Source organism: Xenopus laevis, chromosome 7L, assembly GCF_017654675.1.
Source record: "Xenopus laevis strain J_2021 chromosome 7L, Xenopus_laevis_v10.1, whole genome shotgun sequence".
NCBI lineage: Eukaryota > Metazoa > Chordata > Amphibia > Anura > Pipidae > Xenopus > Xenopus laevis.
The window spans coordinates 63,463,298-63,488,856 of NC_054383.1; the positions used below are offsets into that span (position 1 = coordinate 63,463,298).

Sequence of the window (25,559 nt, forward strand, 5' to 3'; positions counted from 1 at the left end):
CAGATTTCAAAATTTAATATAAAAAAATCTGTTTGCTCTTTTGAGAAATGGATTTCAGTGCAGAATTCTGCTGGAGCAGCACTATTAACTGATTCATTTTGAAAAAAAATTTTTTCCCATGACAGTATCCCTTTAAGTCTACTAGAAAATCATGTAAACATTAAATAAACCCAATAGATTGGGGTTGCTTCCAATAAGGATTAATTATACTGTTTCTTAGTTTGGATAAAGTACTAGGTACTGTTTTATTATAACAGAAAAAAATAAAATAATTTTTAAAAATCTTGATTATTTGGATAAAATGGAGACTATGGGAGATGGCCTTTCCGTAATTCTGAGCTTTCTGGATAATTTGTTTCTGGAAAACAGATCTCATACCTGTACATAAAAATTTAGCTATTAGCTAATCTGTTTAGAAACATACCAACTGTAGACCATAATAATTTGACAGAAAACTACAACTCATGCACTGCAATGTGTTTTTCCACAAACACACATACAAATGTCAACCAATTTATTAATTGATTTATTCCCGTGTATAAGCCGAGTTTTTCAGCATCCAAAATGTGCTGAAAAAGTCAACCTCGGCTTATACTCGGGTCAGCGGTACCCGACCCGAGTAGCTGAGATTGCAGTCACTTTTAATCATTCCTATACCAACAGTTCACTTGGGGAGAGACTGCACTATCCCACAATGCCCTCTGTTGGTTATATGAAAGAATAACAGTGCGCCATCTGTTGGTTATATGAAAGAATAACAGTGACTGCAATATCACACAGCGCCATCTGTTGGTTTTATGAAAGAATAACAGTGACTGCAATATCACACAGCGCCATCTGTTGGTTGTATGAAAGAATAACAGTGACTGCAATATCACACAGCGCCATCTGTTGGTTGTATGAAAGAATTACAGTGACTGCAATATCACACAGCGCCATCTGTTGGTTGTATGAAAGAATAACAGTGACTGCAATATCACACAGCGCCATCTGTTGGTTGTATGAAAGAATAACAGTGACTGCAATATCACAGCGCCCTCTGTTGGTTATATGAAAGATTAACAGTGACTGCAATATCACACAGCGCCATCTGTTGGTTGTATGAAAGAATAACAGAGACTGCAATATCACACAGCGCCATCTGTTGGTTGTATGAAAGAATAACAGTGATTGCAATATCACACAGTGCCCTCTGTTGGTTATATGAAAGATTAACAGTGACTGCAATATCACACAGCGCCCTCTGTTGGTTATATGAAAGAATAAGTGACTGCAATATCACACAGCGCCCTCTGTTGGTTATACGAAAGATTAACAGTAATGGCAATATCAAACAGCACCCTCTGCAGATGGTAGTGGGACAGTGGGACAATGCACACAGTAATCCGTTTGGCAATTCTCTGTCACCATCAACTTTGCAAAGAAGTCCGGTTGATCGCTGGGGGGGTCGCTTTGGGAGAATGTGCGCTGCTGGGAGACAGGGCTGTAGTTGTGTCTAGGCTTATACTAGAGTCAATAAGTTTTCCCAGTTTTCGTAGGTAAAATTAGGTACCTCGGCTTATACTCGGGTCGGCTTATACTCGAGTATATACGGTATTCATTCACTTAAAAACTTTAAATCTGCCTGAATATTTGTGTAATTCCATCTCTGTAGCAAGATATATGATTGATAAGATCTTAGTTGTGGGTTTCCGTGGCAGGGTCAGACTGGGTTGGCAGGACACTGGGAAAAAACCCGGAGGCCCCCGCTCTTGTGGACCCTGCCGACCCAGATCTGCACCCTGTGATGGCTCTTGTCCCCCTGCTGCGACCTCTCTTGTGCCGGTTGAGGCAAAACCACACTGCGTGCTAGTTCTTACACTAACGTGCGCATAGGCACACGCACGTTGCAGGGGGGGTCTGGTCCGGAGGGAGGTCCTGAAACTGTAGCCCTGGTGGGCCCTGCCCCCCCCCCCAGTCCGACCCTGTTCAGAGGCTTCCCTTTGTTATGTTTTATAACAAGTATTTAGGAGCAGGCCACCGGATATATGTGTGAGTACTGCCCTAAATAGTGAATAAACAATATAGTAATCCAAAGTTAGGCAGTATCACACATAAACTGTGATGCACAAATCAATCAGAAATTTATCCAAAATTAAAAAAAAATAAAAATCAACCATACTAAAAGGACAGAGGCAACTCAGTACTCCATGGTTCTGGAGCTCTTCCCTCCTAACGCATTTCACATCATTAGACGCTTCATCAGAGGAGATCTTAAAGGATCTAATGACGCTAAATGCATTGGGAGGAAGGACCATGTAGTACTGATGTATCACTGCCCTTTTGTTATGGTTAATTATTTTACATTTTAGATAAAGTTTACAATGCTTGTGCACCAAACGTTTTATGTGTGATACTGTCTACCATTTATATTACAGATTTGGTCACTGCAGGGGCGATCCTGGCCCCTCCGCCGCCTGAGGCAGCAGCAGTTGCTGCTGCCCCCCCTCCCCTGGAAATTTGCTCTTAAAGTACCAGGAGCAGCATTTTTGCTGCCCCTGGTACCTAGTGGGGTGCTGCCGCCTGAGGCGACAGCCTCAACTTGCCTCATTTGCGAAGCACCCCTGGGTCAGTGCAACATAGTAAATAAGGTTAAAAAGACATACATGCATCAAGTTCTGAATTAAACCTCTGCTTAAGGCTCTTACACACACCATGACTGGAGGCAGCTGGGAAATTAACAATATGTCTAGCCCCATGTCAGATTTCAAAATTAAATATAAAAAAATCTGTTTGCTCTTTTGAAAAATAGATTTCAGTACAGAATTCTGCTGTAGCAGTACTATTAACTGAAACATGTTTTCCCATGACTGTATCCCTTTAAGGCACATTCAAAAAATAACATAATGGGAAGCACATTTATCAAAACCCAAACTTTTCTGAGCAATTTAATTAAAAAAAAGTCTGACCAAACTAGAATCCACGATTGGAGCTTAATCAGATCAGAGAAAAACACGTAAAAAATTGCGAAAATCAGAATTGCTAGTTTTTTCAGCCTTTTTCCTGAAAAGTCGGAAGTTTTCGGATTTTTGCCTGAAAAGTCCGAAATAGTTAAATTTTCGAGTAATTCCAGTGCAAACCACAGAAAATTCCAAATAGGATAGGGATTCAGTAGGTCTGAGATGCCGAATTTTCAGATTCTGACTTTTTCCATCCTCAGGGTATAATAAATATCGAAAAATTCTCCACTAAGAACCCTATTCTATGTAGAGACCATTGATAACCATCCTCTATACATGTATATATACTATATATCCTTTAGCCATCCTTTAATGTTCTATCCATGAACAAACAACATTACTAATACCAACAGACCTTAGTTTAGAAAGCAGTCATTTATCAAGAACTGTATCAAATGATTTGGCAAAATCCAAATAGATCACATGTACTGCAATCCCACTGCCCAATTTATTATTGTTAACCCCATCATAAAAAACAGATATGTGTTACGATTGGTATCCCAAACCCAAAATAATCCTCAAGGTCCCGGTCGCGGCTCAGTCTTCTGCCTATAACAGCCACCTTTCGTGTCGGGAGGAGCCCTCCACTATTCTGATGCCCCTCTTTTGAGCGGCAAATGCAGAGGACAATGAATCTTGAACCCTTCGCCAAATCTTAGAGAGGTGATTGACCAAAGAATTGACAGCTGGAACCTCAGAGGACTGACCTGAGAAAGAAAAGACTCTGGGATTATAACCGAAAACAGTAAAAAATGGAGATCATTCAGTGGACAAGTGAGTGACATTATAGAATGCAAACTCAGCCCATGGAAGCAATTCCGCCTAGAGTGACTGATTACTAGAACTATAACACCGGCGGTATTGCTCTAAAGAATGATTTGTTCTCTCTGTCTGGCCATTGGTCTGTGGATGATAAACAGACTAGAAAGACAAATCAGTCCCCACGAGAGAACAAAAGGCCCGCCAAAATTTAGACACAAATTGAACCCCCCTATCTGAGACAATTTTCAATGGGGCCCCATGAAACTTGGAATGATCTTGGAGATTTTGCAGAAGGGAGAGTGGGAAGGGGAATGAAATGGGACATTTTACTAAAATGATCAACTACCACCCAGATGACAGCGTTCCCTCTAGAGGGAGGTAATTCAACCATGTATATGTGGGTTTTTCAGGAATGGAAAGAGATTGTAGCAGCCCTTGCGGCAAAGACCTAGAAGGTTTAGAATGTTGACAAACTGGACACGAATCAATATAATTACCAACATCCTGAGACAGAAGGGAACAGGTCTTACTGTGACCTGAATGTCCAGGTACCTTAGAATAATGCGTCTCTAGCAAGACTGATTCACAGAGATTTTCTGGAACAAAATATTTGCCCGGGGGCACATCAGGAGAAGAATTGGCTTGGGCTCTAGATAAAGAGGAACACAGATCTGAACTTAAAGCTGCCACAATCACTTCCTTAGACACAATAATTTCAGGTTCATACTCTTCCCTTTGGACTGGAGACAAAACTTCTAGAGAGGGCATCTGCTTTAATGTTCTTTTCCCCTGGTCTGAAATTTATAGTGAAATTGAAACCGGTAAAGAACAAGGCCCACCTAGCATGTCTGGGGTTTAAGCGTTTAGCTGATGCAATGTACAACAAGTTTTTATGGTCAGTAAAGACTGAAACCATATGTTTAGCGCCCTCTAGAAGATGTCACAACTCCTCAAATGCCCATTTGATGGCCAACAATTCCCTGTTACCAATGTCATAATTCATCTCTGCAGGAGAGAATTTTTTAGAGAAGAAACACATGGATGAATCTTATTGGTAACAGGGTGTCGTTGAGACAAAACTGCCCATGCGCCAATCTCAGAAACATCCACCTCCACTAGGAAAGGAAGGGAGGAATCTGGATGTTGGAGAACAGGGGCCAAAAAAAAGGCTTTCTTTAGCAATTCAAAAACCTTAATCGCTGCATCTGGCCAAATACTAGGGACCATCCCCTTTTTAGTAAGGGCAGTGATAAGGCATACCAAAATGGAGAAATCTTTGATGAATTGCTGATAGTAATTGGCAAAGCACAAAAACCTCTGTATGGCGTGAAGAGACAGAGGTTGTGCCTCAGGGTCAGACTGGGAGTAAAATGCAGCCCCGGCAAAAAAAAAAAATCAAAGCAGCCCACACATAAATGCGTGTAGGTGTTTTACGAATACACACGTATATTTTATATATGTACATATAAAATATGGAGATAATTTATTGATCGCGCACCCAGGCAAATTAACACTTTATTTGAGAGTGCCAGCTCTACGTTGGTTCAATATATCCTTATTTACAGTAGGGGGTTCATTATCCCTTATAATACATAAGTGTATTTTTGCCCAAAAGCTTTATATTTCCCCACTTTTACATGTTGCTTCTTCTGATAAGCTCTTAATCGCCACCCCACCCCTACCCAGCTCACAGAGCAATACAGCATGTAAAAAGACAAGTAGAAGGCAGCACCAGTGGTTTGCCAGCTTGAAATGATTGTTTCCTAAGTCAGCGACTCAATAAGGAAGGTTTTTGCCTTCCTCTGGATCAACTAGCAGTTAGGCAGGATAGGCTACTGTTCAGCAATACTAATGAAAGAAAAAATATAAATCCTCACTAGGTCAAATACCATTCTTCATTTAATCTCTGCATTTGTGGATATGCCTCCCACTCTTCTCCCTTTTTTCATCTTGACACCAAGAGTCCCTTCTCACCTGTCTGCCCCACATTGATTAAGTTTATGATTTCCCTGCTATGTCTTTAAACTAAACACTGCATTCTGTTTGGCAGCCTCTCCTATTTTCCTTTTCAATCTCTTTTATTTCATGAATTGCTTGCAAATGGTTAAAAGCTATTTTTAAAAAAATCTTTTTTAAAATTGATATTTATTAGCACTGGCTTGATTGATGATCTAAAATTAATTCATAGTTAATTGATTGTATTGTATATTTAAGCACAAGCACTTTAATTAATGAACTACAAATTGAAAGAATTCATAAATTAATTGATGTTTTTTATCGATAAATGAATTGGTCGCTAAGCTAGTATTGAATCGATTACACTAAGCACAAAACACTTTTCACTGATTGATGCACCTTAAGGGTACTGTATAATTTTAAATTCATTTTAGAATAAAAGAATCCGATAGTGTGGGGTTACTACTGTTTGCTCTTTGTTTGCTCTTGGCCTTGACCACTAACTGCTCCCTGTCCTAGTCCTAGCCGCACACGTTCGGTTCATATGCTCACCCAGAACTCTCTGCCTGGTTCTCCTGCAATAAGACCTGGTGGCATCTGAGTAGCGGCGGGCTCCATCCGAAGCCAAAGGTGGCTGCTATAGGCAAAACAGCAGGTTGAGACCAGAATCTTGGAGTTAGTTCTGGGTTTGAGATATAGTACGTTACACTAGGATTCATTTGAGGGGTTGAAAGGTCTTTTTTTCAACCAAAATTAACTTTGTAACTATGTGCCATACCCTGTGTCAACCACTTGATACAGTGGAGCCATTTGAGTCCCTACCAAGTGGGTCTTTGTAGACACTGAAGAGAAGTAGTGAGTAAGAGCTTTTGCCTTTTAACCAAATTGTTCCATTATTAATGGAGCCACACTCTCAACCAACATTGTTGGGATTAGTCTTAAACTGTGCAGCAGCAAGTTCCTCATTTTCTTTCTTTGTCTTCCTTGATTCTTGTTTTACACTTATTATAGTATTTTTTATTCATTAAATACAACATCTGTCACCAAGCCTACGCTTCTTTTCCATTAACTTCCTTACCTCTGAATTATGCCACATATGGTGGTGCTTAGCACACTTACATTTAATTCTTAAGGGAATAAATTCAGAACAATAATGATTTAATATCATTTTAAATGATAACCATTTCTGTTCTGTGTTTAAGTGGAAAACATAACATCCTAATCTATGCTATTTAGAGTCTTTGTTTCGCAAATTTTCTTTATGCAACAAACATTCAGTGAGATCACATTATGGTCAGTATTTCCCAGGGGTTCTGCTACTTGCACATGCTATATGTTCTGGGTTTTTAGAGTTCGGCAAATCCGGTATAGCATGATTTTGGCTTCTCCACAACCTATGACATAAAATTATCATGTAAGTTTATAAACTTGTTTCCAATAACTGTTCTGGAAATACGATTGCTCCAGTTAATATCTAGTTAATTAAAAATTCCCTGTTATAATTCTCCCCCAAAGCAGCTTCATCGTGTGCAAAAGAGCCTATAGCTTAAAGTGATACCAACACAAAAAAACTGCATTTTAAAATATAAATGTACATTTGGGGGCACATTTATTTAGGGTCGAATATCGAGGGTTAATTAACCTTCGATATTCGACTGTCAAAGTTAAATCCTTCGACTTCGAATATCGCAAGATTCAAAGGATTTTTATCCATCGAACTAACGATTTTTCTTCGATCACAAATTGGCTAGAAAGCCTATGTGGACCTTCCCCATAGGCTAACATTGAGGTTCGGTAGGTTTTAGGTGGTGAAGTAGGTGGTCGAAGAGACAGTACTTCGACAATCGAATGGTCGAATAGTCGAACGATTTTTAGTTAGAACCGTTCGATTCGAAGTCGAATTTGTAGTCAAAGGTCGAAGTAGCCAATTCGATGGTCGAAGTAGCCAAAAAAATACTTCGAAATTCAAAGTATTTTTTATTCTATTCCTTCACTCAAGCTAAGTAAATGTGCCCCTAAAAGTTACCTATAGTTCATGTTGATCTTTTTTTGCGGAGAGGTTTTTTTATCTAAGTTATTGTTAGTTGAAGTTTCTAAACCTGACTGTTTTCATCATGTTTGCTATATGGCAAATAAGCTTTGTTCTTATTGGTTCAGTAAAGTGACTGACAGTATTGTTTCACAGAATGGATATTTTATCTGTTTTGTTTTCTGTGCTAGGGAATTTTGTATACAAAATGTATTCTGGACAAATGGCACCCCATACATGTACACTGCCAACAGCCAGGAAGACCTGAAACACAAAGCAGATCTTATTTATGTACAGGAAGACATTTTAGACTCAAATATATACATCCTTACAAAATAAATATTATTCATTGTTTACAGCAGCTTCTGCTTTTACAAACGACGTGAAACGCTCCCTTCAACTAGCAGACCCCAAAAGTGCCTTGTGATGCAATGTTCAGCTGGCACCAAAGAACTTTCACCCTTTGATAAATACACCTTTAAAAATCCCATAGAAATTAATGGAGAGAGAGGCAGTATTTCACTCTAATGGACTGTGGTGATCTCTAACTTCACTTTTTAATAAATATACTCCAAGGAGGTAGGGGTTGCATTTTGTTTGAAGCTTAAGGAGATGGGGAACTGGTGTCTGTGAACAGAGATAGACGATCATTATTTCCTTTTAGTGTGTAGAATCAGGGAAGTTTATGTAGAAAAAAAGACATTTCAATGTATTTCTGAAAGTTCAGATATACACCTTTTCTACATAAGCCCAAATGAATGTGCTTACTGTATGTCAAAATGGGGAATAGTTTTTCTTTAAAGTACAAGTATTTGCCATTACATTATGTACCTCCAAAAACTAGAAGGAATGTGTCTATAATGCTGGCCTTGGCCATACATGTGCAAATAGTATAGTTATGTGTTCAAGGAATGGTTGAAACAGGCATCTTGATACCATGGTAATTGGTTGTTTTGTCAGCTGGGTGGCACTGAAAATTTTTGTTGGTTTGTCTCAAACAATTGATAATATGTGTTCATGTATAGTCCATTAGATCATAATTATAGAACAAAAGTGGTAAAGGATGATATTTCCGGCTTATTCCTACTCCTACTATATTTGTGTGCATGGCCAATCTACTGGGCAGTCTTTCCTACAAACATTCAACGTGGAACTGGGGGGCAAACTGGGCCTGCTGCCTCAGGGGCCTCCACACCAGCTGCAAAGCACCCACTGCCCCCCCCCCCAGAAGGAACCCCCCTTCCGGCCTCCCCATCCAAGCTGCAACCCTCCATTGGCCCCACAGCACTAACCTATTCTTCACTGCAGCGAACAGACCAGGGAGAGAGGTTGGGGCAACAACGGTGGTAAGGAGAGCAACATTAGGGAGCATGTCTGGGCCGGCAAGGCCCACAAGAGCCGGTGGCCCTTGTGGGGCTATTCTTTCCTTCTAACTGTTTTTCACCTGTTAGTTACTTTTCTTATATTATTTTTCTTAATTTTTTTGGAATAGCACTTTTTACACTAGTTGATGTGAAGCATACAGGGTCGGACTGGGGGGCCCGGGGCTGCTGCCCCAGGACCCCCTCCGCCCGCCGCACTGAGCCGGCTCGACGTATGTGCGCATGCGCCGGACGGGATTAATTAACAAAGACAGATCTAATAGAGAGAGATAGTTGCCAACCCATCTTTTTTGGGAAACCACAAAAGGGCACATACCCGTGCCTATCATGCCAATGCTGTAGTAGCATTATTAAGGGTAATAAAATGAATCATCCTTTGAAAGTATTTGAGATTAAGATGAAAGATTTTGCTACTTGCAGTACAGCAGGTGTTATCTATATGCGTAAATGCCTGTGCAAGAAAGCATATGTGGGAAAAACAAAATGACAAGTTAAAATGTGTATTGGTGAGCATAAAAGGTCTATAGATAATTGTGATTTGGTGAACATGAAATATGTCACTCCCGTTAGCAGACACTTCAAAACCTTTGGCCATAATAGTAAACAATTGAGGTGGCTAGTATTACAAGTTGTGAATTTCCCGAGACATGGGGGGAATAGGGACAGATTACCCTTACAACAAGAAGTCCTGTGGATTGAGATATTGAACACCCTAGCACCTATGGGACTGAATGAGGAATTGAGCTATTCTTGCTTTTATTAATACGTGTCAAGCTTTACCTTGTAAATGTGGGTTTGTGATTATGTGCTTATATATACATGTAAATATTTTTTCACGGTAATATATATGGACACAGGGGATATCATATACAGTATGGATTCTTATACAAAGGATTTGGACTATGGACTATTATGATTCATGGACAAATAAGGCACTAAGGTACTTGGTATCCTTGTAGATGCGGTCATTATAAAGAGGAATTTGTGAATAACTGTCAATCATGATCGTGATGTCATTACTTAATCACAGGAGGTGGGGTTACACATTGACCTTCCCTTTAAATGTTTGTATGCACACATTTTGTAAGTAGCACTTGATGAAGGGGCTTGCATTGTAGTGAGTATGCCTTTGTTTCTATTTTTCTACGTATTAACAGAAGCTCTTATCTGCTGCAAAACTAACTACCATTTTGAATATATCAAAGCGAAAAAAGTTTTTTGAATTTTGCATGCGCATTCACAAATGTTTTTGTGGCATTAAGAAGCTAATATGGGTGCAGATCTGGGCTGGCAGGGCCCACAAGAGTCAGGGCCCACCGGGTTTTTTCCAGGTGTCCCGCCTGCCCAGTCCGACCCTGGAAGCATATCACTGTGAATGAAACAAAATGTATGACAAGTGGAAACCCCCCCCCCACTCTTCTGTAAAACTTTTATTCTACTGCACATGTGCACCTCCCTGGGCTACTGCAAGGAGTCCCTGGACAAGAGTTTGTGCTACATGTATCAGAATAACACCTAGGGCTGTATTTTTCATCCAAAAAAAGAGCAACAGACTGGGGTCTGAGGTTTAAGGAACAGTAACACCAAAAAATGTAGGTGTTTTAAAGTAATGAAAATATCGTATACTGTTGCCCTGCACTGGTAAAACTGATCTGTTTGCTTCAGAAACACTACTATAGTTCATATAAACAAGCTGCTGTGGAGCAATGGCGGAAATTGAAAAACGGTTATATGGCACAGGTTAACTAATGGATAAAAGATAACACCATTAGACAGACAACGTTAATCTGCTGTGTAACCTGAGCCTTTTCTTCTTTAAATGGCTGCCCCCTTGCTACACAGCAGCTTATTTTTATAAACAATAGTAGTGTTTTTTAAGATGGCCACAGATTCAAAGATCCGATCGTACGAATCAATGTATGATCGGACTTTCCCATCTCCCGACCTGCCACTAACCATTCAGATCAAAGTCTTACCATTCCCACCAAATAAAATAGTTAAAGAACAGATCAGCCGATGTTCTGCCCCTGACAGCAATTGTACGATAGATAAAGCTAGTGACAGTCTCCCACTGAAAATCGTACGATCGGCAATACATGTAGAGATATTACCCACAGCCAACAGAAATTTTCTAACGGTCGACCAATTGGCCGATCTCCGCCGGACGAAAAATGACGGGACTCTCCACACACGTTCCGAAAAATCGTACGAATCCTTGTTTTGTACGATGAGATCTTTGTGTCTAGGGCCAGCTTTAAGCAAACACAGCAGTTTTACCAGTACAGAACAACACTAAATTATATTTTCATTACTTTAAAACACTTTTATTTTTTGATGTTACTGTTCCTCAATCTCTTAGTACCTTGTCCTTGTGTAAAAGCAGTTGAAACATCATTTGAATGAAAATGACCAGTTTTATCCTTTTTTTTTCTCCTTGCATAATTTGCATACTTTTTTTAGCATAACTTCATATAATACTTAACAACTTTCTCTTTACTGGTTAGGATCATTACAGTCCATTCTGCCAGAAAGGAAGCAATCTACGATGCAGGCGTATTCTCTGAAAAGGTGGTTCTACAGGGTGCAGAGTGTTTACCGTTTGATAAGAGACTTAGAAATCATTAACCATTATTGACCTGATTTTAAAGGTGGAAAGCATAGAGGAAGAGATATATAATGCACTGGTTTAGAAAATTAAAATGGGGGAAAGTACAACAGAAAAAGCAACAACTCTCTACTCTTGTGACAGAGAAAAACATTATTTTCTATGATAGTTTGAGCCACTTTGCAGTTTGGTCACACGTATAGTCAAACTACACAGATTTCTTTATCATGCTCATTTTCTGGTTGATCAATGTATGACATTTGTAAACATTTGTTTTGCCATTTTTGTACAATCAATTATAGTAAAACCACACTATAGTTTATTCATGCTTATTTAAAGAGACTAGCAACCATACCAAAGTTCATTCACTTCTACTAGACAGTTGTTAACAATGAATCTTTATAGTCCTTCCCAACCCTTAATTTTAAAAACCTTTTGTTGGAATAGGACCAGATTACTGCCTTTAGATTCAGCTGTATAATGTAATTACTAATAAAAGTGCCGACTCACTTATTGTCTAGGGGTATTAGAATAATCTCCAGGCTCGTAGTATTTGTATAAAAATAAGAATATTTATTGCTGTGTTCAATAAACAAGGTACAGCATAGATTACAATACAATTAAATTTAGTAAAAGACACAGGACAGGCAGACAGCTAGGAATGGTCAGGGACAGGCAAGATAAACTGGAAACCGTACCCGGGAACTATAGAAAATAGACCTACGTTGGGCAATGTGCAATTGGCCGCAGGTCCTTTAAATATTTTAATTTCACTCCATGATGTAGTCACCTGTGGCATGCCAAAAATAAAAGGTCATGTACAAGTGTCCATGAGTCAAACCCAGAAGCGACATGCATCCGTGCGCAGAGGAAGCAAGGGCTACGGGCATCCCAGCAGGGAACATGGCGGGGCGTCCCTGCCACCACACTGAGCCAGGTACTCTTACAAAGTTACTGTTGTAAGCCTATAAACAGACACTATCATGCCTGACTTAAGTATATTATTATATTATAAGTATATTATTACTATTTTATATTTCATATTATGGTTACATTATAGTATATTAGTCTGGCCTTTGGAAGATTCAAAAAGGAAAAAAAATAAGTGAAAAAACACTGGCAAACGTAGTAGTGAAGATGGGATCACTTTAGAGTTCCCTTCATTCATTGTTCCTCATTCTTCATGAGGAACAAACAAGCACTCTGTGCAACAATGTACCCTTAACTGAATAACAGTAGCACACTACTTACCTATGAAAATCACTACTCTAATAATATGTGGCCTCTTTCGTTATGGAGCAGATCACCACTACCAGAATAACTGCAGTCATAGCACCCCCCATGGGAAGTGGTTCACTGCCCTTTGTTAAATGCACGATGTCTATAGAATTTGGGTGTGGTTTCAGCAAAGAAAACTGAAGAGCAGAAAAATAGAACATGAGACAGAATAAAAAAGGTAAGTGGAAGAGAGATGGTCGAAGGAAGGGGTAATCTAAAGCCACACTGTTAGGAGAAATATACTGGTCATAAAGCAAATCATGTGTGGTGGGCCTTGAAAAATAATCTTTTAAATGTTATAATCCAATAACAGAATGTCCTTGGAAATAAAATTCCGCTATTCAGGGCTGGGCCAAGCTGACCAGGTGCCCTATGCAACCTGGCCAGCAAGATCACTCCCCACACCGCCTCCCATGTGCATGCATGTGAATGTATATGCGCATGCGAATGCAAATGTGTTTTACATGCCCATAACAGAGGAGAGACAGTGGAGGGAGGGGAGATCATGGCAGAGGGGAGGACAGAGAGCAGCAGAGGGGAGCACAGGGGAGCAGAGAGTGGCAGAGGGGAGTGAACATGGACTTGGGGTAGGCAGACCCTTTAACAGGTACCTGCCTAGTGCCCCCCCCCCCATTGTTGCACCTTACGCAGGTGGCTCTTCTGCCTACACCTAGTTCTGGCCCTGTAGCTATTGGCAAGTGATGGAAAAGGCACAGCAGTGCATAAGATGGAGGAAAAATTTTATTGGGATGTGAGGTTAGGGGGGCAGCATAAAGCTGTCCATAGACGCAACGATAAAGTAGCACGTACATTTTTTTCATACAATTTTTGGACCATGTCGGGATTTTCCCAACATTTTTTGTGCCATGGGGATCGGTCGTTTAGTCGATCTACCAGGTTAGAAGATTTCTGTCAGCTAATGATAATATCTCTGCATGTATTACCTATCTGACACTATCAGTGGGTGACTGTCACTACTGTATTTCAGACATAACTTTCGTACTACTGCTGTCATGGTCAGAACATTGTACGATTTGTTCTTTTACTACTGTATTTAATCTGAATGGTTAGTTGCAGGTCAGAAGAATCATTTGTATGATCGTTTGTACGATATAAGGCTAAAATCTGTATATCTATGGCCAGCTTAAAGCTCACATTACTTATCATTTCACCTGCTTAACATTTCACCTGGGGGGGGGGGTTAGTCAGTGACAGAGAGTGTGACAGAAAATAGAGGGGGTGGGTTGGAGAAGAACAGAGTTTGTCAGGGACAGAACTAGGGAAAGGCAGAAGAGGCATGTGCCCTGGGCGCAACTCGAGGTGAGTGGATTGGCAGGGCCATGTGGACAGAACAGCATGGATTAGAGTAAGAGGTAGAACTAGAGTGAAAACCAAGATGAGACTCAATGTTGTAGTGTTTAGTAACAGCCCTTCTAAGGATGTTTATTATGCCTTGTTTATGTTTATTGCTATGCAGCACTGCTGACACTAGAGGACACCCTCTACAGCAGTCCAGGGAGAATCCTAGAGTATCCTAGGATTCTATGGTTATGACACTTTCCATGTGGAGCTGGCAGTTCTGCAGTCTGTTGAATAAATACTACAACCAAAGCCTTCTGTGTGTGTGTGGGTCAAGATTCTACAACTGACGAAGAGGATCAACATTTTGCATAACATTCATTGATTCTTGCTAACAGTGTGTAACCTGCATTTATCATGGCCCTTTGCAGGGAATACATTTTTCCACCATTTGACTCAGATGCTGAAGCCAACTCTGCTGGACATAGGTGGATGAAATGGATACAAAGATTTGAAAATTATCTGATTGCTATGGATGTCACTAATAATGACAGAAAGAAAGCTTTACTACTGCATTTAGCTGGAGAAAAGGTTTATGATATCTATGACACACTAGCTAAACCCAATGACACATACACAGAAGTGAAAGTGAAACTAACTACATACTTTAACCCTAAGACAGATGTTACAGGGCAACCCTTTTGAAATAAAAAAAAATAACAAAAGTGGTATAAAGGTGATACCTTTATTGGCTAACTAATATAATCATAGCAAGCTTTCAGAACATTTTAGTTCCTTTTTCAAGCAGATTACACTGAAGCTGTGGTGTTCTCTGGTATATATACAACATTCAGCTCATAGGTCAAATGACCAACAAAAAGGAATATCAATCTATGTGTAAGGTGTCAAAGTCATTTAAGAGGGGATCTGCAAGAGACAAGCAGATAAGGTACAAGATAATGTGGGTCAAAGAGGCTGAGTATAAATTATGGCTGAATTATTGGAGTGAAGAATCAAAGGAATTCCATATGATCTCTTAGTCCATATTCAGACATGTTGGTCAGACATAATTAGCCATAAATCCACGGCCCAGGTTTAGTCCATTCTTCAGAGAATTGAAAGTTTCCATTAATTTGTATTCAGACACTTATCTTTCATTATCTGTTTTAAAATTGCCTATATATATATATATATATATATATATATATATATATATATATATATATAGACCACTTTTGTTATTTTTTTATTTGACTATATATATATATATATATATATATATATATATATATATATATATATATATATATATATATATATATATATATAGACCACTTTTGTTATTTTTTTATTTCAAAAGGGTTGCCCTGTAACAATTTTACTGGCTAACACAGTACAGCAACTTTACCTGCAACCCTAAAACAGAGGAATACACAGCATGAAATCTACATATTCAGACAAGCAACACATCAGTCAGATGAAACTCTGGATGCCTATCGCACCAGATTATGTTTACTGGCCAAATATTGTGACTTATCTAATAGTGATGAGGAAATAAAAGCACAAATAATACAAAACTGCACCTCCTCCAGACTCAGGAGATATGCACTGAGGGAATCTGATGTGTCTTTAAAAACCCTTACTGGACTATGGCAGATCTTTAAAGATCTCTGATAAACAAGCTGCAGGTACAGAAAACAAATTTATTACTGATCAATTTGCTGTAAATCAGACAAATGAAGTATGTACCACTGCACACTATACCAAACATAATCAAAAGCCACATACCATATAGTAACTGTGGTGGCTCTTACCCACATACAGGAATGTGTCCAGCAAAAGGCCAGAAATGCAGAGCCTGTGGCAAAACTGTAAAAATAAGTGAATCACATTTTTCCACTAAAGTGCAGCAAAGGAAAGTGAATCAAGTCACACACAGTGATGGAACCTGAGACTTTCAGTGATGAAAATGACTATACCTTTGTGGCCACTACCCAGTCAAGCAAAAAAAAAAAAAAAGCAAAAAATCAATTAAAAGACTTTCAGGTGCAACTTCACATAAAATCCTGATGTGAAACCTACAATACAACCACATAGGAGAATTCCTTTTCACTTACGGCAGAAAGTTAGCACAGAACTAGAAAACCTTGAAAAGCAAGGTATCATTGAATGCATATATGGGCCCACTCCCTGGGTCTCCCCAATAGTAACAGCACTAAAACCCAAAGACGCTGATCATGTCCGAATCTGCATAGATATTCGACAAGCTAACACTGCAATTGTGAGAGAGTGACACATCACTCCAACCATAGATGATATTATTCATGACCTAAACCAGGCAAAAATATTTTCAAAATTGGACCTAAAATCAGGCTATCATCAACTCGACTGCATCCACATAGCAGATATATCTACATTTTCTACACACACTGGGCTGTGGAGATACAAACGTCTGAGCTTCAGTGTATCTTCTGCTGCTGAGAATACAATACAGCAATCTTTGTCTGGACTTTCAGGTGTTATAAACTTCAGTGATGACATCTTAGTGTATGGAGCAACCCAGAAGGAACATGGTGATAATCTAACTGCAGTGTTTAAAAGACTTAATGCTAATGGTTTTTTGTTTTTTTGGTTTTTTTTTTTTATTCAAAATTTTTTATTTTCACAGAAAAAAGAAAAATTCTTACAAGCATAATATTAGCACATTTACGAATAGGGATGTCGCGGACTGTTCGCCGGCGAACTTGTTCGTGCGAACATCGACTGTTCGCGCTCACCGAATGTTCGCGAACGTCGCGCGACATTCGCCATTTTGGGTTCGCCTTACCTGGCGCTTTTTTTTGACCTCTCAACCCAGACCAGCAGATACATGGCAGCCAATCAGGAAGCTGTCCCTCCTGGACCACCCCCACACCCCCTGGACCACTCCCCTTCCATATATAAACTGAAGCCCTGCAGCGTTTTTTCATTCTGCCTGTGTGTGCTTGGAAGAGCTAGTGTAGGGAGAGAGCTGTTAGTGATTTGAGGGACAGTTGATAGTAAGTTTGCTGGCTAGTAATCTACTTGATACTGCTCTGTATTGGAGGGACAGAAGTCTGCAGGGATTTGAGGGACATTTCAGGTTAGGTAGCTTTGCTGGCTAGTAATCTACCTTCTACTGCAGTGCTCTGTATGTAGCTGCCTGCTGTGGGCACTGATCTCTTCTGATCTCATCTGCTGACTGCTGTAATAACCCAATAGTCCTTGTAAGGACTGCTTTTATTTTCTTTTTTGTTTTTTTACTTTGCTAGTTGCTACTATAAGAGCCCAGTGCTATTAGTCTAGCAGTGTTGGGGAGTGGGACTGGTGTGCTACTGTGCTGCTCCTAGTAGTTCAGCAGCACCAACCGAGAATTTTTTTTTTTTAATATACATATAATTTTTTTTTTATTTTACTTATCTTACTGTTCTTTAACGTGTACAGTGCTGTTTGCTGTTCTTCATAGTAGTGCACCAATAGTAGTGCACTTGCAGGCATTATTTGCCCAGTGTGTTCTTCAAACAACTGCCATCTAGCTGTGTGAGCTTGTTCACATACTGTCTAAATATCAATAATAATACCGTCTCCAGAACCACCACCTGAGTGACGTTTTTCAAGCAGCAATAATATATTCCGTATCCACTGCTGTAGTAGTGTATACGTTGACCTTGTAGGCATTGTTTGCCCAGTGTGTTCTTCATTTTCAAACAACGGCCATCTAGCTGTGTGAGCTGTTTCACATTCTGTCTAAATATCAATAATAATACCGTCTCCAGAAACACCACCTGAGTGACGTTTTTCAAGCAGCAATAATATATTCCGTATCCACTGCTGTAGTAGTGTATACGTTGACCTTGCAGGCATTGTTTCAATTTGTTTGCCCAGTGTGTTCTTCATTTTCAAACAACGGCCATCTAGCTGTGTGAGCTTTTTCACATTCTGTCTAAATATCAATAATAATACCGTCTCCAGAAACACCACCCGAGTGACGTTTTTCAAGCAGCAATAATATATTCCGTATCCACTGCTGTAGTAGTGTATACGTTGACCTTGTAGGCATTGTTTGCCCAGTGTGTTCTTCATTTTCAAACAACGGCCATCTAGCTGTGTGAGCTGTTTCACATTCTGTCTAAATATCAATAATAATACCGTCTCCAGAAACACCACCTGAGTGACGTTTTTCAAGCAGCAATAATATATTCCGTATCCACTGCTGTAGTAGTGTATACGTTGACCTTGTAGGCATTGTTTGCCCAGTGTGTTCTTCATTTTCAAACAACTGCCATCTAGCTGTGTGAGCTTGTTCACATACTGTCTAAATATCAATAATAATACCGTCTCCAGAACCACCACCTGAGTGACGTTTTTCAAGCAGCAATAATATATTCCGTATCCACTGCTGTAGTAGTGTATACGTTGACCTTGTAGGCATTGTTTGCCCAGTGTGTTGTTCATTTTCAAACAACTGCCATCTTGCTGTGTGAGCTTGTTCACATACTGTCTAAATATCAATAATAATACGGTCTCCAGAACCACCACCTGAGTGACGTTTTTCAAGCAGCAATAATATATTCTGTATCCACTGCTGTAGTAGTGCATACGTTGACCTTGTAGGCATTGTTTGCCCAGTGTGTTGTTCATTTTCAAACAACTGCCATCTAGCTGTGTGAGCTTGTTCACATACTGTCTAAATATCAATAATAATACCGTCTCCAGAACCACCACCTGAGTGACGTTTTTCAAGCAGCAATAATATATTCCGTATCCACTGCTGTAGTAGTGTATACGTTGACCTTGTAGGCATTGTTTGCCCAGTGTGTTCTTCATTTTCAAACAACTGCCACCTAGCTGTGTGAGCTTGTTCACATACTGTCTAAATATCAATAATAATACCGTCTCCAGAAACACCACCTGAGTTGTTGTTGTTGTTTTAAAAATAATGCCAGGCAAAGGCAGGCCGCCACGCAGAGGCACTAGGGGCCGTGCTGCTATGCTATCCTGTGGCCCTAGGAAATTGCCCAGTTTTAAAAAGGCAATGACCCTGAACTCCCAAAATGCTGAAGAGGTAGTTGACTGGCTTACACAGCACACCCCATCCTCTACCGTTTCTAACTTTACCACAACATCCTCATCCTCCACTGCTATGGCCACCCCACGTAACACTTCCTCCACCACCGGCGCCCCTTCTTCACTGGAGTCAGAGGAGTTATTTTCACATGAGTTTCTTGAACTCAGTGATGCGCAACCATTATTGGCAGAAGAAGATGAAGGAGATGAGGACGTTACACCAGATTTAATTCTGGCAGAGAACACAACAGAGATGGACATAATGAGTGATGAGGAGGTCCCCGCTGCTGCTTCCTTCTGTGAGCTGTCAGAAGAAATTGATGCATCTGAGGAGAATGATGATGAGGAGATTGATGTTTTGTGGGTGCCCAGTAGAAGAGAGCAAGAGGAGGATAGTTCAGATGGAGAGACGGAGAGTCAGAGAGGCAGGAGGAGAATAAGACTTAGAAGAAGCAGGGAGGACAGCTCGCAGGGAACAGTAGGGCAACAACATGTATCGGCACCTGTGGTCAGCCGGCCAACGCGCCCGCCATTGCCGCCAACGCCGCCAACTTCTACTGTTACCGCCAGATTGCCAGCTTCAAAAAGGTCAGCAGTGTGGGATTTTTTTAATGTGTGTGCCTCTGACAAAAGTGTTGTAATTTGCAATGAGTGCAGTCAGAAACTGAGTCTTGGGAAGCCCAACAGCCACATAGGTACAACTTCTATGCGAAGGCACATGAACGGCAAGGTCCTCCAATCATGGTCAGGGCAGGTATGTCACCTACACTGCCCACTGGGTGAACTTGGTAATGGCTGGGAAGCAGGGAATGTGTGGCTCAACAACGACAGTGGAGTTGGTGTCACCACCACGGATTGCACGCGGTTCTGCCACCACCTCTACTCCTCCTTCGCTCTCTACCTCGTCTTCTTCATCTTCTTCCTCCTCTGCTGCTGGGTCCTCCTCCTCCACACCTGTGCACCCCCAGCTCCCCCTAGGCTATTCGACGTGCCAGGTACGCCGTTGTCATGCTGTCTTGGGGATGACGTGCCTGGAAAGCAGAAACCATACCGGATCTGTACTCCTGTCATCTCTGCAGTCACAGGCCGATCGGTGGCTGACCCCACACCAACTGAAGATCAGAAAAGTGGTGTGTGACAATGGAAGCAATCTGTTGGCAGCACTGAGACTGGGCAATTTAACACATGTGCCCTGCATGGCACATGTTCTGAATTTAATAGTCCAACGTTTTGTCTCGAAGTACCCAGGATTCCAGGACGTTCTCAGGCAGTCCAGGAAGGTGTCGGCCCATTTCAGACGTTCATACACAGCCATGGCACGCCTTGCTGACATTCAGCAGCGGTTCAACATGCCAGTCAGGCGTTTGATTTGCGACAGCCAGACTCGCTGGAATTCAACGCTCCTCATGTTGGAACGTCTGCTGCAACAACAAAGAGCCGTCAACGAATACCTGTTTGAACTGGGTGGTAGGACTGGATCTGCAGAGCTGGGGATTTTTTTCCACCGTTACTGGGTGCTTATGCGCGATGCCTGCAGGCTCATGCACCCTTTTGAAGAGGTTACAAATATGGTCAGTCGCACCGAAGGCACCATCAGCGACCTAATACCCTTTGCTTTCTTCCTGGAGCGTGCCGTGCGACGAGTGACAGATGAGGCTGTAGACCAGCGTGACGAGGAGCAGGAAGCGCACGATTTCTGGTCGGAATCACCAGAACGAACCCAGGCACCTGCTGCAACGCAGGGAGAGGTGTCAGAAGTGGAGTCAGAGGAGGAAGGTGGCTTTGTGGAGGAGGAGGACCAACAGGAGCAGGCTTCCCAGGGGGCTGGTGGTGACCTTTTGGGGACCCCTGGTCTTGTACGTGGCTGGGGGGAGGAGACCGTGGATGATGCAGTCCTTGATAACGAGGAAGCGGAGATGGATACCTCTGCATCCAACCTTGTGAGAATGGGGTCTTTCATGCTGTCATGCCTGTTGAAGGACCCCCGTATCAAGAGGCTTAAGGAGAAGGACCTGTACTGGGTCGCAACGCTACTAGACCCTCGGTACAAGCATAAAGTGGCAGAAATGTTACCAACATACCACAAGTCCGAAAGGATGCTGCATTTACAAACCAGCCTGCAAAACATGTTGTACAATGCTTTTAAGGGTGATGTCACTTCAGGAACTCATCAACATTCCAGGGGCAGAGGTGCCAGTAATCCTGCCACGAGCGCACCTGCAAGGACAAAGCACTTTGGCCACTCTGTAACGTCAGACATGCAAATGTTTTTCAGTCCAAGGCAGCGCCAGAACCCTTCTGGATCCACCCTCAAAGAACGCCTCGACCGGCAGGTAGCGGACTACCTGGCATTAACTGCAGATATCGACACTCTGAGGAGCGATGAACCCCTGGACTACTGGGTGCGCAGGCTTGATCTGTGGCCAGAGCTGTCACAATTTGCCATGAACCTCTTGTCTTGCCCCGCCTCAAGTGTCCTCTCAGAAAGGACCTTCAGTGCAGCAGGAGGGATTGTAACTGAGAAGAGAACTCGCCTAGGTCACAAAAGTGTGGATTACCTGACCTTTATTAAAATGAATGAGGGGTGGATCTCGGAGGGTTACTGCACGCCGGAAGACTTGTTCTGAGTTTCTGACTCCCCATGCAGCTGTCCTTCTCTGCATGCCTCATGACTCCACACACAGCTGTCCTTTAGCGTCCTCCTCCCTCCGCCACCGTTACAAACTAGGGTGCAAACCCTACTGGTTTCATTTGAATCCAGGTAAATCCTGAGTTTTTCTGGCCTCTGTGCTTCAGTGGCTGCAACCAAAAAAATGAATATTTTCAGCATTTATATGGCATATTTTTTCTGGCCTCTGTGCTTCAGTGGCTGCAACCAAAAAAATGAATATTTTCAGCATTTATATGGCATATTGTTTCTGGCCTCTGTGCTTCAGTGGCTGCGACAAAAAAAAAAGAATATTTTCAGCATTTATATGGCATATTTTTTCTGGCCTCTGTGCTTCAGTGGCTGTGACAAAAAAAAATGAATATTTTCAGCATTTATATGGCATATTGTTTCTGGCCTCTGTGCTTCAGTGGCTGCGACAAAAAAAAAAATGAATATTTTCAGCATTTATATGGCATATTTTTTCTGGCCTCTGTGCTTCAGTGGCTGCAACCAAAAAAAAATGAATATTTTCAGCATTTATATGGCATATTGTTTCTGGCCTCTGTGCTTCAGTGGCTGCGACAAAAAAAAAATGAATATTTTCAGCATTTATATGGCATATTTTTTCTGGCCTCTGTGCTGCAGTGGCTGCGACAAAAAAAAATGAATATTTTCAGCATTTATATGGCATATTTTTTCTGGCCTCTGTGCTTCAGTGGCTGTGACAAAAAAAATGAATATTTTCAGCATTTATATGGCATATTGTTTCTGGCCTCTGTGCTTCAGTGGCTGTGACAAAAAAAAATGAATATTTTCAGCATTTATATGGCATATTGTTTCTGGCCTCTGTGCTTCAGTGGCTGCGACAAAAAAAAAATCAATATTTTCAGCATTTATATGGCATATTTTTTCTGGCCTCTGTGCTTCAGTGGCTGCGACAAAAAAAATGACTATTTTTAGCATTTATATGGCATATTTTTTCTGGCCTCTGTGCTTCAGTGGCTGCGACCAAAAAAAATTATATTTTTAGCATTCATATGGCATATTTTTTCTGGCCTCTGTGCTTCAGTGGCTGCGACAAAAAAAACATAATTTTTCAGGAAAGTACACATGCCTAATTTTTCAGGGTTCTGCAACAGTGGCAAAATCGCATCTTTTATGGTCACCGCAGGTGATCAATAAAGTAGACCAAAACTGGGCCCACACTGTAGAATCAGTGTTTTTTGGTTCACTTCACTGTACATTGAATTACCTCTGCCTGACCGTGCACGTGCGCACAAGCACGGTGACTGCTAAACACACCACTACAGAAATATTGCCACCAACAGGACGAACATCCTGGAGGTGACAAGCTCAACTAGTAATTAACAACTATTATTTGCTCACTTGACGGTATCATTCATTAAAGCTCTTTGCGTTTTTTTGCGTTGCAGTAAGTGCCGCGTTTCGTCTTTGCGTGTGAACAGGCTGTAACCTTTACATGTAGACGCTGGACGTTTTAAAGCAGTTTATTACACAGGTTTAGAAATGTAGTGTGATTTCTGCCCTTTACAGCACAAAACGTAGCGCTGTGTCAACAATGTATTTAGAAACATTTTTGCCCTTGATCCCCCTCTGGCATGCCACTGTCCAGGTCGTTGCACCCTTTAAACAACTTTAAAATCATTTTTCTGGCCAGAAATGTCTTTTTTAGCTTTTAAAATTCGCCTTCCCATTGAAGTCTATGGGGTTCGTGACGTTCGAATTTTTGACGCAAGTTCGCGAATATGTTCGCGAACTTTTTTTCCGACGTTCGCTACATCCCTATTTACGAATGGTACAGTTACATTACTTTAGATTGGAGCAGTAAAACTTACAGGCATTGCTATAGACATTTCCATGTGTTATCAATAAACCTTGGCATTGAGTATAGTAGCCAGTAAATGACTTTATTAGTGCTGTCGTCACGTGCTCAGCCTGTAGTATGAGGTAAGTATTGGCCAATCCGCTATCAATGCTTCGTATATTACCAAGAGGGGAGGAAGAAGGTGAATAATAAAGGTAGGAATGCAGGGAGGAAGAAGAGAAGAAAAAAAAAAAAAAAAGGGGGGGGAGTAAGGGAGGGAGGTCAGAGGATGAGAGCAGAGGAGCCAAGCCATTGGATCAATTTGAGTCTGTTTGGGTTGTCTCGAATTCAGCCCAGGGAAGCCACAGCAGTGCGTTTTTGTAGTCTGTACCTTGCAGATATGCTCTAATGGCTTCCATATTTCTTACCCATTTCACTTTGGTGATAAGGGCCTGTTGGTTTGGTAAACAGGTGCTCTTCCACTTGGCGGCTCTTAACGTTTTCGCTGCCATTAGTATATGCGTCGCAAGCTTAGTAGAATCTGAGGTCTTCAGTGCTGTGAGAGGTAGACCCAGGAGAAAAGAGAATGGGTCAGGGTTTATGGATAGTTTAAAAATGGCGGATAAGGTGTGAGCCACCATTTCCCAAAATTCTCGAACAATCTTGCAGGTCCACCACATGTGATAAAATGTACCCCGCTCTCCACATCCTCCAAAACATAGCGAGGGAAGACTGTTGCTTGAAAGGTGGGCCAGCTGTGAGGGAGTGCAGTACCATCTGAATATCAATTTATAGGCCTTCTCCAATATCACGGTGCACACCGATGTCTTGCTAGCCTTATCCCAAATTGTTTGCCACTGATCCTGGTCAATTGGCATTTGCAGATCTCCCTCCCATTTCCTCATATATGGTTGAACTAAAGTAGTATTATCGTCCGCGAGCCTGTCGTATATAATTGATATCAAGCGAACAGTCTGATCAGAGTTGTGGCACAGAAGTTCAAATCGGGTGGGGGCCGGTATCAAAGTGTTGCTCTGTAAGAAGGTTTGTGATATAAAATGACGTATCTGCAAGTATCTAAAAAACTGGCTGTTTGGAATGTGGTGACTGTCTTTAAGGTCTGAAAAGGTACGTATCTCTCGCCCGGCTACTAAAGTTGAACAGAGATGTGCTTTGTTATCTATCCAGGGGAGAAAGTAATTTGTTACCAACCCTGGGAGGAATTTTTTATTTCCCAAGAATGTGCAGAATAATGAGTTGCGTGGAGAAAGATGTAGTTTGTCTCTATATCTATCCCAGAGTTGTAATGAGTGCTTTGTCGTGGGGGGAAGGTGGTTAGGTATATCTCTATCCTTCTCCGGTATCCATATAAACTGATTCAATGTCATAGGGGCCAGGCTTGAGTTTTCAATTTCCAACCACGGCATGATAGGAGTTCTGTGCGTTGATACTACTTCAGATAGTCTTGCTGCCATATAGTATCGGAATATGTGTGGCACCCCTAGTCCTCCTATTTTTTTTGGCTTTGTCATTATGTCCAGTTTTATTCTAGGTCGCTTATTCTCCCAGATGAAAGTCGTGATGGCCTTTTGTAATGAGTTAGCCGTTCGTTCCGAAAAGTATACTGGGAGAACTCGAAATAAATATAATATCTTGGGGAGTAGTGTCATCTTTACCGCCGATATACGG

General features: G+C 41.2%; 1 protein-coding gene across 1 annotated transcript in view; it reads right to left on the bottom strand.

Annotated features, from left to right (window-relative positions):
• Positions 1–2,863: 2,863 nt before the first annotated feature.
• LOC121395521 overlaps positions 2,864–25,559 on the bottom strand; it is a 45,914-nt gene continuing 23,218 nt past the window's right edge. Inside the window, exon 3 of the mRNA XM_041569114.1 lies at positions 2,864–3,706. The gene's annotated coding sequence lies outside the window, so the exon portion shown is untranslated. The remainder of the gene's footprint in view (positions 3,707–25,559) is intronic.